This window comes from Siniperca chuatsi, linkage group LG18 (assembly GCF_020085105.1).
Source record: "Siniperca chuatsi isolate FFG_IHB_CAS linkage group LG18, ASM2008510v1, whole genome shotgun sequence".
NCBI classification, from domain to species: Eukaryota; Metazoa; Chordata; class Actinopteri; order Centrarchiformes; family Sinipercidae; genus Siniperca; species Siniperca chuatsi.
The window spans coordinates 18,589,673-18,605,837 of record NC_058059.1 but is presented as its reverse complement, the minus strand read 5'-3'; the positions used below and the strand labels follow the sequence as shown (position 1 = coordinate 18,605,837).

At 38.6% G+C, this 16,165-nt stretch overlaps 1 protein-coding gene across 2 annotated transcripts in view; it reads right to left on the bottom strand.

The window, feature by feature from the left end:
- cntfr (ciliary neurotrophic factor receptor) overlaps window positions 1–16,165 on the bottom strand; it is a 237,648-nt gene that overhangs the window by 67,694 nt on the left and 153,789 nt on the right. The window lies entirely within an intron of this gene.

Genomic DNA, 16,165 nt, shown 5'->3' with positions numbered 1-16,165 from the left:
TCATCTGTATCTCCTCCTTTGCTGCAAATATTATGTGCTGGCAATAACATCCTGCAGGAAGTGTCCTCATGTATTTTTGTTTTTTCATGCTAACCCTCCATTGAGTTTTATTTTTGTGTTGCTGAAGTACCATGTGCCACTATTTGGGAAACAACAATATAACAGCTTCCCAAAGTCTGCACTGGATTTGGACTATATTGAGGTTTATGGTTTTGGTGCCCCTGTGGCTAAACACTACCTGCTATCATTAAAAACCATTGCAGTTGAATACACACATCCGGTCAAGCACGCGTGCACGCACACACACACACACACACACACACACACACACACACACACACACACAGGATATGTTGAATCATTTACCCACACAGTGGCAGACTGGACAAGGTCATGGGCAGACTCAGCGAAGGCCACAGGTTTGCAGATTGCTTGTCATAACAACACAACCTCTTGTCTGGCTTCACACAGGATATCTGTGGTCAGGATTTTTTTCCAGTCTAAAATCAAATGATAGGCTGTAGTTGAGAAAAAAAACATTTATTCATTTTCCACGTATCCGTAAGTTCCTTATTCAGTATCTCTGAAATGCAGAGAATCCAGCCTTGTCTACCAAAGATTTAGATCTACAATCATTTTGACGTTTTTGTAACTAAGTACAAAGTGGACCTGCAAGTTATGAAAGCAATTTTACATACAAAATAAAAAGAGTGTCATCAAATAACATTTTACAAAGTCTAAATGAACACCATTCACACCCTATTCATACTATACACCCAACTTTACTTTTCTTTACTCTGAAACAGAAATAAAATTTGAAATGTAAAATCGGATGCAATGGCGGTGTCCTCAGTCACAACCAGATAACGTGTGTAGTCCACTTCATTCCAAAGACTCCTTTGCAACATGTCGTACATGGGAGCAGAAAAGAAAGGAGTGCATTAAGAGAGCAGACATCAGTAATGATTCACTTTGAAATTCATTCATTGTGACATTAGTCATAATACACTTGTTCCTCATTATAAACACATTAGTGTGTTACTGGCAGGTTGAGAGCTGGTCTGTGTCTGCTCTCCATTACACTGAAACTACTGAAAATAGAAAAGCTCATTGTTCAAGTCCACCTAAGTGCAGAGAGAATATATTCAAGGAGGTTTGATGGTCATGTATGCTCATGTAATGTACTTTTGCAAAGCTTTAATCTGACTGAGGCTCAAAAAAAAAAGGAAGGGGGTGAGAAACTCTGAGAGGAAAGCTACAGGGACAGCAGATCCAAAACCAAAAGTAGGGATCACATTACAAATGTTAGAACAGGGAAGGGGAATAATACTTATTAAAAATAATTTACGGTCAAGATGACGCTCCCTTGTGTGCAACCATGTGGCGCTCTCTGAAATGTGTAATGTGTGATTTGGATGTTCTTTGTCTTTATTGTTAGGCTCTTAATTGTCTTAAAGGTACCATGTGGAGTTTTCTTGGAAACAAACTGTTGATTACATTCTCACCAAAACACATTGTGTGTATCCTTGAGGCCTAACAAACATGTTGAATGCATTTCCTTCCTCATTAAACATCTTCAAAGCAGATTTTCTAAATATTTTGATACCTGCATCATTTAAATCCATGTTTGTATTGGCTAGCAGTCTTCTTCTTCCCCACATTTTGCTGGCACATTGCCACTTTGCTTAGTACGCTGTTGACTGCTGCCACCTGTAGATTAGTGGAACACTGTGGCCTGCATACATTACGCATTTGCATTACTGCCCTCTGCACTGGCAAAGTACATGTGTGTCCTTGTGCATGGGCTAGCAGAGCACAGTCTCTTGAACTTGAACTAATGTGTTGCTTGACTTTCTTTAGTGGAAAAGAAAAGTTATTTTACAAGGTTTAGTTTTGTGTAACATGACATTCACTGCCAGGTTTTATGGATTATTTTTTAAAATTTCAAGACGGGACAGTTGAAGGATAAGGAAGCCAGGTTAGATAAAGCATAAATAGATAATTTTTTTCCTTTCCTGAACAAAATCCCTTACAAATTCAGCTTTTTAATGTCTTACATTAACAGGGAAAAAGTGACCAAGACAAGCAATCGGAATCTAGCGAACTTTCTTAACATCTATGCGTTTATGCTATCAAGTTGTTTTCTGTTCTATTTTAGGATGTAACAAAGTAAAAAAAATAAAGGACATTTAAAGTGAGTGCACTAGCTTGCTACGTGTGTGTGAGAGAGTGTGTGTGTTTATGTGTGTGTTTCAGAGTATAAAAGGGTAGGCTACGGTGTTAGCTGGATGTGGATGGAATGTGACACGTCTAACTGCGCCGTGCTGTGGCACACAAATACCACCAACGTCACCTACTAAAGGACCTTTTCTTTCCCGTCTGCAGACTCACACACACACACACGGTCACACAGAAACACACGTATAAGACATACACATTAAAACACACACTGCAGTGAGATAACACAAATCTGAAAGCTGTGGAGAGTCCTCGGTCAGAACTGTGCTCCTGTTGATTGTGTGGTTACTTTGAAGGGCAACTTCATCTGGCTGACGGAAACGTGTGTGTGAGAGTGTGTGAGGGCAGTGTGTGTTTTTTTTAACACCAGGGGGTCAGTCACCTGGAGTGTTAGGGAATTTTCTATCAAAATATCCCTGTGTAACTGTAGAACTCTGCGCAGCGGAAGCTGTACGTGTGCATGTGTGTGTGAGTGTGGTCATTCATGTATGTGTTCATTCTATCTGCATAACCTGCAAGTGCTTGTCTGTGAGGCTCTATGGGTTCTCTGTGTGTGCGCATGCATCCATGTGTGTATAATGTGTGTGTCGCGGGTTGGCATGAGGCCAAAGTGAATAGCAGCCTTGTTAGTGTTTTAAATGCCTTCTTGGATCTGACAGGGCATGTGCAGGCATATATGCATGCCAATGAGGTGTGTGTGTGTGTGTGTGTGTGTGTGTGTGTCTGAGTGAGAGAGAGAGAGAATGTTTGCATTTACTGCAGAGAGATGAAGGAAGCCAGTCCATCATCCACAAGTCCTACTGTCTTCTTAGTATGTGTGAGTATTTTGATAGAGAAGAGGCAGATTTCCAAGAACACAGTCGTTTGGTGTTTGATGTTATATTCCACAGTTTGAATGGTGTGTTATTTTGTGTTGTATTTTTTTGTGGCGATGTAGATGGAGCACCAGATAGTTACACTAGAAAAGTGATCTTTTTTAATGGATGCAACAAGATAATTTCTTTTGTTTGTGTGTTTTTGTTAATTTCATCTCTGGCTGTAAAAGCGTTTTTGCTGAAAAACAGGCAGGGGAGTCCATTAGAGGAGCGTGTCAAAACAATTTAAAAAATTTAATTTTTGCATCAAAAACATTTGTGACTCTGCCTGCTCAGAGTCAGAGTAATCTTATGTAATTTTGACACAGATGCAGGTTTCCTTTAGAATTTCTGTGGCTTCCAAACACATGAAAATCTATGTTTCAATTTATTATAAAATCTTCAACCATAGGGAATGTTTGCATGCAACAGCAGGACTGCAATTTCATTGGAAATAAGGTAATAAATTGAGTATGACACAGTCTGTACTGGGGGACGTTAAGAGGTGATTTTTCTAATATCTGTCATCTAAAACTGCTTGTAGAATATATGAAAGCTTTCCCTTTTCATTGATTGCATCCCCGTAGTTGTCTGGTGGCAGCAGAAGTGGTACTCTCCATCTGCAACATTTAATTAAAGGAATCGTGCAACTGCACATGACTCATTCTGTGTTTGTACCCTGATTAAACTTTGTGTAACTAGCACAAGGATTTTGAAGAATAGGTAAGGGAATTTCTTCATGGCACTGGACATAGCAAACTGGTTAGCCATTACAAAAAAGTGTATTCCATAAAGGTTACCAGCTGAAATAAACAAAATCATTATGATCCCACTTATCCTAAAAACACTTGGTTGCCAGAGCTGGTATAACTGAGAGCATCTTCTTACATGCGACAAGCAAGAAAAAGATGGCTGTAATTGTGTTGCGTAATAACGACAGGAAAAGGAATTATTATTATATAAGTTATGTAAGTAAATATGAAACCTGCTATGACAACATGCAGTTATGTGAATCAATTCACACAATACACACTAAATAAACATGGATCAGAAACATGAATTTAGCTTAAAAATGGCCATTTTCAGAACTGGCCGAGGTACTTCGGCACTTTGTAACTCCTCGTCAGTAGTTACCGTAGTCTGGATTCTTTCATTACGAAACAGTCAGCGGCTCAGGGTACTGCTCAACTGACTGGCCGCGACTGACACCGACCCAAACCACACCTACTGGTAATTTATTCCTTCTGATGCAACCTCAGTTATAACTGGGCCTCAGCTGCACTGCCCCTTCTGGTCACAAAATTACACATAATGATAATCATACTCAAGTGAGCCACTAAATGCTGGCCACCATTTGCCCCTTTATTAGTGATAACAGGGTCTTGTTGTCACATAATGGTCTAAGAAAGTAAAATTAAAATGAATTAATAATAATAAATCAATAATAAAATCAAATAACATCACAAACATCACAGTGGCGCTACATGACTTATTTTTCCCTTTTCTTTTTGAAGCATCCCTCTTTCTCTCCTGATCTATTGCTTAATTATTAATTAAGGAAATCTATATATTGTCATTCAGTACTGTTTCACCTTTGCTGTTTATTTCCAATAAAAAAAATATTCTGGAAAAAGAAACATTTAAGTTGTTTTATGTTATAGCAACGCTTTAGTGTGCATGTGAATATGGGCACATGCATGTGTGTGCACATGAGTGCTTGTGTGCATGCCTGCACATCTATATATGAATGACACGGTGGTTTTAAATGTTTTATTCAAAGGTTCAATTCGTGCTCCTGCATCACTTTACAGAAAGGGAGACGGAGAGAGAATGAGAAGAAGGAGGAAGACTGGACAGCAAAAAACCCCAAAAACACACAAACAAACAAAACAAAAAAAAAATGAAAACAGAAAGGAGACAAAACAAATTAAGGTAAAGAGTGAACAAGACAAAACATTTTAGACACAGGGGTTGAGAACAAGAGAAAAAGATGGCGAATGGAGATAAAATAAAAAAAAGACCAGGAGGAGATAAGGGCAAAAGTGGTGTAAATCCATAGATGAGAGAGGGAAGAAAGAGAGGGAGAGCACTGAGGACCGGAGAATGGTAAAATAGCAGAGAGGGCAGAGAAAACACAGCGTGAAGAAAGCTGTAGGAAAGACAAGAAAAAAGAAAGGGAGCATGGGAAAGAAGCTAAGAGGGGCTGAGAGAAAAGGAGGAGTGTTTGAGAGAGCTTTATGTAGCGCTTGGATGATGAAATCATGAATGACCCTCTGCCGTGGACCGCTCTTTGAGGGTGCGTCCCCATTCACCCCCCCACACACACACACACAAAAACAGATTTGCAGACAAACAAACACAAAGACACAAAAGTAAGCTCAAACACACAGAATTCACAGTCAGACAACTGCATACATCTCCTCTTTTTGTTCATACTGTATTGGTCAGAAACACACACACGAGAAACCTTAAACACCAAATCCCATCTCAACCGCCATCCAGAGCTCCCATACTGTTCTCATGGTTTTTTTTTCTTCCCCTCATGCATAGCTTCCTCCTCTTGCCTGCTTCCCCTTCCCTTTTTTTTCTTCTCTCCATCGCTCCTCACACTAAACATAAGGTGACAGTCCGTGGCCAGAGAGGGATAGATCCACACAGAAGGAGAGAAAGAGGGAGACAGAAAGACCAGAGGGTGAGCAATCTCTCGGCAAGAGAAGAGGGAGAATAGGATAAATAATAAAAAGGTTATCGTTGGAGAAATATGGAGGCCGATAAGGGCTAGACTGTTTCCAGCTACAATTTTGTCTCCCAAATTTCAGTTTCCCATACAGTGGGTTTCATTTTGTCTTCATACTGAGCAGCTTAAATGACAATTGTCCAAATGTTACTGCAGATACAGTACATGTCCAAAAGTATGTGGACACCCAAATCCACATGTGATCTTATGTAGGATGGCTTTCCACAAAGGAACCTGGCTGCAGGGATTTGCTTCCATTCAGCAACGGGAGCTTTAGTGAGGTCGGCCACTGATGTCGGGCGATAAGAGCGCTGGTTGTACTGGAAGCACTGCTTATTTTATTGCTCACCCTGCATAAATATAAAATGAATGGAATAAATTTGCACATTTTCTGAGGGTTGTGGAGAGGCATTCTGGGAAACGTAGGAAAGCAGTAGACAAGCTAGAAGTAGGTGAAGCAGGTTGAGGAAGAGTGTGCGTACAGAGCAGTCTGACTTTTCTGATAAGGGGTATTCTGTTCAGCTAAGTGCCTAGTACATTACCTCATCACCACGTGGCTAAAGAACATGGATATGGGCCCGTGCAACAGATGGAATATTCAATTACAGACTGAATCATAGGTAAAATTAGAGAGGAGCGAGGGAGGAAAAGGAGGAGCAGGAGAGTGATGCGCTGTCACAGGATGAAAAGAGGGAGATGTTCCCTTAATGCATCACGGGAAACCACATGCAAAATCGATAAATACTGGGTTCTCTCAGACAGCAGCAGTTTATGGCCTGTTCCATTTTCAAGCATGATTAGAATATGTGAGTTCTTGACAGGCGGCATTATCTAGAGTGTTCTGCAGCTGTGTGATGTTAAAACAGGGCCCCTTTTTTGATGATGCGAATTGACAGTTTGGAGGATTTTCATAAGAGACTTGACATGAATCAAAACACTATCTGCTATAATTTTGTCTGAGCTTGTGGGCTGGTGTTCTGTAGACTGACATGCTCATGTTGACAAGAAACTGTTAAATACTTAATTGAGAAGTATACATCAAAATTTCTGGCTTTTAACAATAAATGAAGTAATAGTAAACATCCACAATTGAAAAAGTTCATAGTTTTGTCATCTGTAAACATCTAAGTTTCCATTTATAAACACAAAATATGTCAGTTTATTTGAAAACATAATTTATGTAAAAGTTAAGATGATTTATATCTTTAATATGTACTCATTTGTCTCGTGTTGGCTGAAATCCCATTTTGATATTAACCTTTTCATATACTCTGCTATTCATGCAGTAAAACCACACCAATTGAAAGCAGCAGATATATGAGATTGCGGTATAAAAACAATATGTGAACCATGCGTTGTGTTCCATCTTCCATTTGCACAGTTGTCTTATGAAAACAACGACGGTAATTGTCCAATTTAAAGCCAGCAAATTCTTTCTGTGATTCAAGAAGGAAAACATAAATAAATGAATTAAAAGCGACAAGGCCAAGTGGGATGGAGGTAAAAAAGTGAGCAATAAATATGGGGGCTTATAGTATGTGCAAAGTATTGTTGCCTTAAACCTCTCAAATCCTCTTATCAGACACACACAGAGGACAAAACTGCTCTTTATGATGTACAAACAACAGCCTGCGAGGTTAAAAAACAGCTATAATACACCGTCGTCACTGTGAAGTTTAGTGAGCATTTTTATCTTGTTCTCAGGCTTACTGGAGATATTTCAGTGTATTTATATTCAGCTTATTTTCCTGCAGGGTCAAATGTCTCTTTAAGAGACTCATACTTGCTTATGATTTGATCTTTAAAAAGTAATCAAATCATGTGACAAGCTCAAACCTATTGTCCAGTGAAATGAGGCAGCAAATACCCTTTGTTACCTGATAAATAACTAACAAAAAACAACACACAATAACTTCATTAAAAGAAGTTCACTTTGTCTAAATGTCCACTGCCAAATTTATTTGCAGTTCAGGTGAGAAATTCAGTGAAACAAAGATATGTATGAGAAATCAAACAAACTATTTTCACCCACCATTAAACACATTTAACACATCTGCTAGGTTTCCTTTATTGTGCTTTTATTTCTAGTCTGGCATTAAAAAAAAAACATAATTCAGTTTGTGTAAGCATATTTGAGGCCATGTTATTTCAGGAATTCAAAGGATATGTTTTCAGCTTTACTCATTATTTGGAGATGGTGACGGTAAACAAATTACTGTGGCGCCATTTCAAGGTGTTTGAACCTTAATTACATTTTTAATAAACTCCCTGGCATGCATGCGTATGAATGTGTGTGCGCGAGTCAGTGTGTGTTTTCGTGCACAAGTTACCCACTACGAAAAGCATTTTCTGTGTGTTTGCGTGCTTGTCTGCTTTCGCTAAAGGGTCATTTGTGGACACGCAGACACAGCAACACACAGAGAGACACACAGATACAGTACGTACACATACACACAAACACACACATGCACATGGATGGCCAGATGCTACATGGGCTGTATCTGGTGAACTCTAAGACACGCTGATATCAAAGCCCCTAATGGCTATCATTAATCATATGACACTAAATCACTTTAGAGACAGAGTGGGAGGAGGAGAGAGGGAAAAGGAAATACAATGGGAAATATGATAAAAGACCAAGGTAAGAGAGAGAAAATGAATCTAAGAAAGACGCAAACAGAAAGTAAGAGACGAGAGGGCAGAGAGGGAGAGAGAGGGAGAGAGAGAGAGAGAGAAAGAGAGAGAAAGAGAGAGGGAGAGAGAGAAAGAGAGAGAGAGAGAGAGAGAGAGATGGGGGATCAATAACTGACTATGATAACATTGATTTTACAGATCATGGACACATTCTCACACACTACCCCTTTATTTTATTCAACATGTTTGTGATACCAGCTCGCAGTTGCTCTGATGGTGTAATATCATACGTGTAGACTTTAAGATGATGTGATAACCCAGTTCTAGTTGCCTTTTACCTTCAAAAACAGAGCAAAGAAGAGCAGAACAGGAGGAGAATACAAAGGAAAAAGGCTGAAAAATACTCAATTATTAATTTCAGCAACATAGAACCACGGATCCATGGTCGAGGCATGGCTGTCTAAAGAGATAGTGTGGGTACTATTTTATCATGGTGTTTTGCACATTTATTCATTTATTTTAGTTTTTATTTTTTTCCTGGAACAATGCACATGATCAAAATGCAATGATCAAAATTGCTGTAAATGTGCCAGTGATAGCCAAAAAGCTAATTTGTTGGGAGTGCTATCTTTGGGGGTGTTACTGCATATCTGGGCTCCAGCTTTTTAACAAGCTTTTTGAGATCTTCCTTTTCAACTGTTTGATTGCCATCATACCTACTGTCTACAAACAAAACATGACCTCTTCTGTAATTTCTCTTCCCTGCTTTATGTGTCATGTAGAGTACAACTTGCCAATGATTTGGTTATGCTACACTGCACCAATGTAGTTTGTCTGTATCATGACTTAGATCTCACATCAGCTGCTGCGCTCTCTTCACGTCATATCTGGCTCTCCTCGTACTCAGCCAACTGCTTCTGTTTGAGATGGTGAAATTATTTTGTTGTGTCGCCCCCAATTGCTGTTACCTTCTTCTGACACTGCGTACCATAGTTTGTTGTAAATCTCACCTTTTTATTACAACTTCTAGACAACTCAGGATGCTATTTGGAACAAATTGTTGGTTTTGCTTTCAGTCTTGCTTATTGCTGCGTTACATAACAATGAAACAGAATAGGATAAAATGGAATAGAAAAGAATAAAATAGAACAGAATAGAATAGGACAGGATAGAGTGTGAGATTCTCTGTCTTTCCTTCCTTCGGCTTGTGGTTGGCTGTTTGTGTGGCGAGACCAGAGGCAGCACCCATATCATTAGTTGTGCAGACGTACGAACACATCCCATTTATAAACAGTCAACAACACTGAGGCAAAACACTTCAGCCTTGAACGTGACCCAAAAACCAAAAAGCACACATCAGCAAGGCTGCCATAAGATGACTAGCTTCACTGTGCATGTGTGTGTGTCTGTGTGTTTGTGAGCACATCACATAACCACTGTGTGAAGGGTAAATGACTGGTTTTGATACTGCCAAGGGAAATTCCCAGGTCAGATTATATACAGATCAATTTTCATGTGGGTTTAGGGGTATTCAGACGCTCCTATGCATTTATCATTTCTTGTGCTTAAGTAAACACACACAACTATGTGCATAACTACATATACAGCACCCTAAATATGAACACGACACACAACTAATTAAATGGATTACGTTCACCATGACAGTCATTGCAAGTTTTTTGTTGAGTCATTGAAAACTGTCATCTGTTTAACCTCTATTTCTAAAGAAAAACAATAAGCTAAGTAAACATGATTATCACAAACACACCCTTTAATTGCTATGGCTTACTGAAATCCATAGATGTTTGCATGTGCTACACAGGAGATACTATAGAACATTTGTTAACTGCAAGTAAAGATTAATCCTATAAGTTAGCAGTCACGTGCTTTACATTTTGCATTAGCATTTTCCACATTTAGCAGACGCTCTTACTCCGAGAGATTTACAATGAGTGTAACATAGAGGCCAGGTAGGAAAATGTTTTTCCTTTAAAAGACAAAAGCAAGGTCAGTTGCAATGAGAAATGGATGGTAGGGGAGAAGAACGTGAAGTGATTCTTCGTGAGCTGCATCTTCTATTCATGAGGGAAGACAGGGAGTGACTGTCTGACTGGAGCAGAAGAGACGTTCTTCCACTGGAGACCAGACGCAGAGAAGAGGTGGAGCAATGACACGGTCGCTACAAGGAAGGGAGACAAGTGTACACAGGCTGCACAGTAGAGCTTTGATGCATTACACTGGTGCAACTCAGCACCAGAAAGCTGAAAGCTTGTATGCCTCAACCAGAGCTTTGAATTTGACACTAGAGGGCAAGCAGCAGCCATTGAAGGGAGGGAGGGAAGGTTGATAAAATGGCAACATCTTGGAAAGTTAAAGGTATGGTGGGGTGCACTCATGGGGTCATCACAGGGCAACCATGGGGTGGAATTTACAATATAAACTTCATCTAGAAACACTGCCTTCATATATCTTCAGGTATTCAAGCATCACATTCAAACTATCTCTCTAAGATCCTGTTTTGCTGTGCTATATGTGATTGTTAACTTATGTAACTATGTGATACCTACCTTACGCTGCTATTTTGGCCAGGTCTGTCAAGTGAAAGAAATAATGTATCTCAAGAGACTTCCTGGTTAAATAAAAGTTAAGTTAAAAAATAAAACAATAGATGCATTACTATAAGAGAGCTTGATACATTGTGGCAAGTTTGTCGCAGTGGCCAACTGCTACACCAAAAGAACTCCTTTGGGGCCCATAAAAAGCATTTTTCAAATAGACCATTAAATAAAATGTGTCTGTGAAATAGGCAGACAAGTTCGATTACTCATCCGTATGGGGAATTTTTAAACCATAAAGCTGTAATATTTGGGGGCCAAGGGCTACATGTCGTGGGATGCACAATGAGAATGCAAAACAGGAAGGTTTTCACCCTGAGAGAGCAACTTTTTGGGGAATTAATGGTTGCAATTTTGGAAAATAGTGTGCAGTCTTCAGAATACATCCATGGATGCAACATTTGGAACGAGTGTAAGGGAAAGTTGCATTTTCAACAAAGGTTCAGAGTTAACAAATGCATGTTCTTAGTTCCACTAAGCACCCCAAAAAAGTAGAGCTTATCCACAACCTCAACCACATTACCATTAAAATAAAAAATCTGTGGCTCCGCCAATGCACAGCAGTTTTACCAATCATACTGCCTTCACTTACATTTAAAGAAGAATACAACTAGACTGAACAATTGCTGTATTCGATCAAGGTCTGAATAGCCATTAAACCAAAGACCAAATGAACAATGACATCCTGCATCACATTACCCTGGTCCTTCAGCCTATGACACCAGTATGTAATCGAATAAATGAAGTTCCATTTACCCATGAGGCCATTAATCCCAATTTAATGATTTAGCTTTGCATCTGAATTTGCTTTCAATAGCCTGTAATACATTTCACCTCATAGGACAGAGGGGTATGTAATGTTCTATGAAAGCTTGATTCTCACATATGTTTCAAAAGCTGTACACATTGCCCTTGCCATTGTTATAGCCTGCATTATGAATTTTATAATAGGCAACTGCCCAGCTTCCTACATCCAAAGGATATCTGAAGATGTGAAAAATTGTTGTCCTGTAGAACCTCAAATGAATAATTCATACATTTTTCAAACTGCAATGGACAGCAGACATCGTCTCCCAGGAAATGTCTCCTGGAAACAAGTTAGATCATTGAGATTGAATTCTGTAATGATGGTAGTGACCAGATCTAATAAGCTCTTCTAATACCTTTTCTAAAAGGGTATTTGATGCTAGAGGTGTTTGACATTAGCCCGTCATTAACCTGGAGGTCACAATCAAGACAGTAAGGACAAAGTAGGGATTTTCTGCTCATGGCAGGGTGTAATTTAAAATGGTCAAAGTGATGATAAATAGATAGAATCTCCACTGCATTCACATATATATTATTATATTTAACAGATATAGTTACTATAGTTAGCTTGCAGAATACAATTTGACATACACATATTATCAGCTCAACATGTGATGCATTGTTTAAGATAGAACTACGTAACATTATATAAAGAAAAAAAATAGCTACCCCTTGACCAACAACTACAGAAACATTTGCTAAAATTCATTATTTATTATTAGAGAATTTTTACTTTGACTTGCACTAGATTTCTTTCTTTCTTTTACATTGTGGTATTGCTACTTTTACTTAAATCAAAGTTCTGGCCACTTCTTACAACACTGAAAGACTTTTATGTTTTTTTTTTTTTATATTTCTTGTTATGAGTATTATTGGTATTATAATTAAAACACATCTCTGTTAGTGACATCTATGCACTGACAAACACACAGTATTGTACAGTATAGACACCATGGACATATTTTCAAAACAACTTTTAGGAATGGGTAATGTCTGAGATGGATTCATCTTCAAAGAAGGATTACATTTCAAAGTCAAATATTAAGTCAGACCCATTCATTTAGTGTCAAATGATACACCCACCTGTAATTAGCTTTGATATCATAACTATTAGGGAGAGCTACAATGACACACGTTTGTATGTTTGAGTGTGTACATGGTGAGCACGGCTTTGAACGGATTAGTTCATACATGTGTGCCTACATATGCCTAAAACCATCTTTATATCTGTTTGAAAATGTGTGTGCCTTGAATTCATGCATCTTACATACTGTATGTGTCCATTCTCAGTTGTGTTTGTGTATGTGTGTGTAAGAGTGAGTAAGTGTATGTCTCCCTGGGAGTGTTATGTATCTAATTGCTGTATGCTTTAATAATTTACATTCCCTACTCTCTGATGCCTATCATTAAGAAACGAGGGAATTACCCCCAGCTGTATGAGTGTGTGCACGTGGGTGTGTGTGTTTGTGCACATACGATTGTGTCTGTGGTTGTGCCTGCTTACTCATACATCCTTAAGAAAGTGTGTGTTTGAGCGTATGCATATTGTCGGGAGAATTTGTATTCGTGCAACTCTATTGTATGTGTGTATGTCTGAGCATATCACTGCATGCCTCTCTGTGTGCTCATGAATGTGTGTGTGCGCACATGTATGGCCCTTCTGTGTGTGTGTGTGTGTGTGTGTGTGTGTGTGTGTGTGTCTTCCGACCATTACGGTAAGTGTACATTATTCATTGTGGTCTGCCAAGATCATTATCAACAGAGAGCAAAGATGGACAGAAGGAAATGAAAGGCTGGTTAGAGCAGCAAAGGAAGCATGTTTGTCCTGTTAGATAAATGGCACAACATTTCACCTTTCGTCACCAACTCCAACTTAATCATACTGTATTTTATCAAATTTCTTTGTATCCAGCCACCCAAACTCAAATGTTCTTAATATCCTCCTTAAATCTACACTCAAGATTCCTCATAGTGACCCAAATCATTTTTCCTATTGTGTGACAATGCATGCACTGTATATTGCCTGTATATGCTTGAAATTATGTACCCATGAAAACAGCATAACCAAGGCCCCTATTGTGTATGGCATCACTTTATACACATTTCTCTGATAGAGTGACATATTTGGCATTTTTGTAAAATATGTGATCTTGACTAGAATGTACTGTAAAAAAATGTCTACATAAACTTACTAATGCTGTATCTGGAGCTCATTAGGGTGGAAGAAGCTAATTCATGTGTGTGTAATTAAAGGTCCAGTGTGTAACATTTAGGAGGAGATATTGGCATAAATGAAATATAATACTTATAAGTATGTTTTCATTAGTGTATAATCACGTGCAAATAAGAATCTTTGTGTTTTCGTTACCTTAGAATAAGCCGTTTTTATCTACATAGGGAGCGCATCCCCTTCCACGGAGGTCGCCATGTTGCACCACCATGTTTCTACAGTAGCCCACAACGGACAAACAAAACACTGGCTCTAGATAGGGCTGTTCTCGTTTTTCACGAGTTTCGCAGCCACCGTAGTTTCTCCTACACGCTTGGAAGGAGAGGGTGAGGTGAGCGGAATCCAATGGTTGAAAACTGCAATTTCACCGCTAGATGCCACTAAATCCTTTAAGTCTAACTACTAGCAAGCCAACTACCTTACTGCTCGTCTGTTTAAGCATATTCTACTCTATTCTATTGTATTCTATTATCTTCTATTCTGGCCACTGACTGAAAACATACGCAGTTTGCTCCTTTTTTATTCGCACAGTAACATGCCATCAGGATCAGGGTCTGTAATCTGCTGAATAACTTTTTAACAATTTCCAATAAGTTTCCTGGAAAGAAAGTGGAGATAGTGTTCAATTGATACACTTCCAATAAATAATTTCTAATTAATGGCTATAGCGTAACCCAGAGTCTTGCTCAACAGGTCAGCTGAACATACAAAAATGTAAAACTTATCCACAGGCGCAAACACAATTCAATATGTATGGAGATAAAGTTTCCAATAATAAATAAAAGAGGAATAAGTATTTACTTGGGTTTTAATTTGATGTTTACTTTCATGGGCATTTTCCCCATATTTAGCACAAACTTGTCATTCAGTTAACATGCAACTATTACCCACCAGTTATGTTAGCATCTGTTATTTAAATACGAAACAAAGTGATGGTTAGCAAATCAAATTTCGCAAACTGACATATAAAAACAAGAGTATGTTTATTGCATGTGGATGATCCCGCTGAACTTTATTTACTAGACTCTCAATCAGATGTTCACAGCCCCATGTTGCCCAAAACCTATGGACCTACAATATCTCTGCCAGAGGGTGTGTTGAGTCACACATAATATCTATAATTCTCTAATTGTATTTCACACCAAATAAAATGAAGGTTCCATAAAACTGTACAAGCTTTTTGCCCATTCATTTTTTTCCTTTGCTTGATATTATATATAAGCAAATTATATATAAGTCTTGAATCATTCTGTAATAATGAGCTGCATGCCCAGTACAACAGTGCAATGTTAATAATAATTCTGTCTTCATTTCCCAAAAGCATTTTCACACTGTCAACTATCTCTCTCTTTTCATTGTAAGTCAGTATTATAAAATACCATTGGGAAACTTTGCCTAAAGCAAAAGTGAATTAGGTTAATTATTTCTTAATGAGCTTTACGAAGATAATGCAATAGGACTGCAGAGGCAAGACAGTGCTTTTTAATTTAATGCTTAACATATGATTATGAGACACAGACAAGAGAAGAGGAAGGAAGGAGAGACAATATAAACATGCTGTATGGAAGATGAGCGGAAGAGAAAACCCACAGAGAAATGTACATGGAGAGCTGAAGGCCAGCAAATCCAATTTGTATTTCAAATCTCATCTTAAATTCTGAATTTCCATGTTGTAATTTGCAAATGAACACATTGAATTTATGTGATAACACCGAGTAATTACCTGCTGCCATTATGACATTGGTTGTCACAGAAACAACCCAGGCGTGAAAATGCTGAGTAAGGGCACGTTTTCTATCTAGCAAGAACCCTATTAGCATGGACGTTCAATCCTGTTTTGTTTCTGCCGCCCTTTTGTAGCATCTAGCAGCAGGAAGCATATGTCGTACAAAACAATGTCAACAACAGAACAGACTAGTTATTTGTCTAGGCCGTGCTATTCTCTTGTTGGCTGTGTTTTCATAAATTATGAAATCATTTATGAAAGTCTGATCTGAAACAAATTGTCGATTACTTTGCAGCGCCGATGTTTGATAAAGGAAATGGCTCA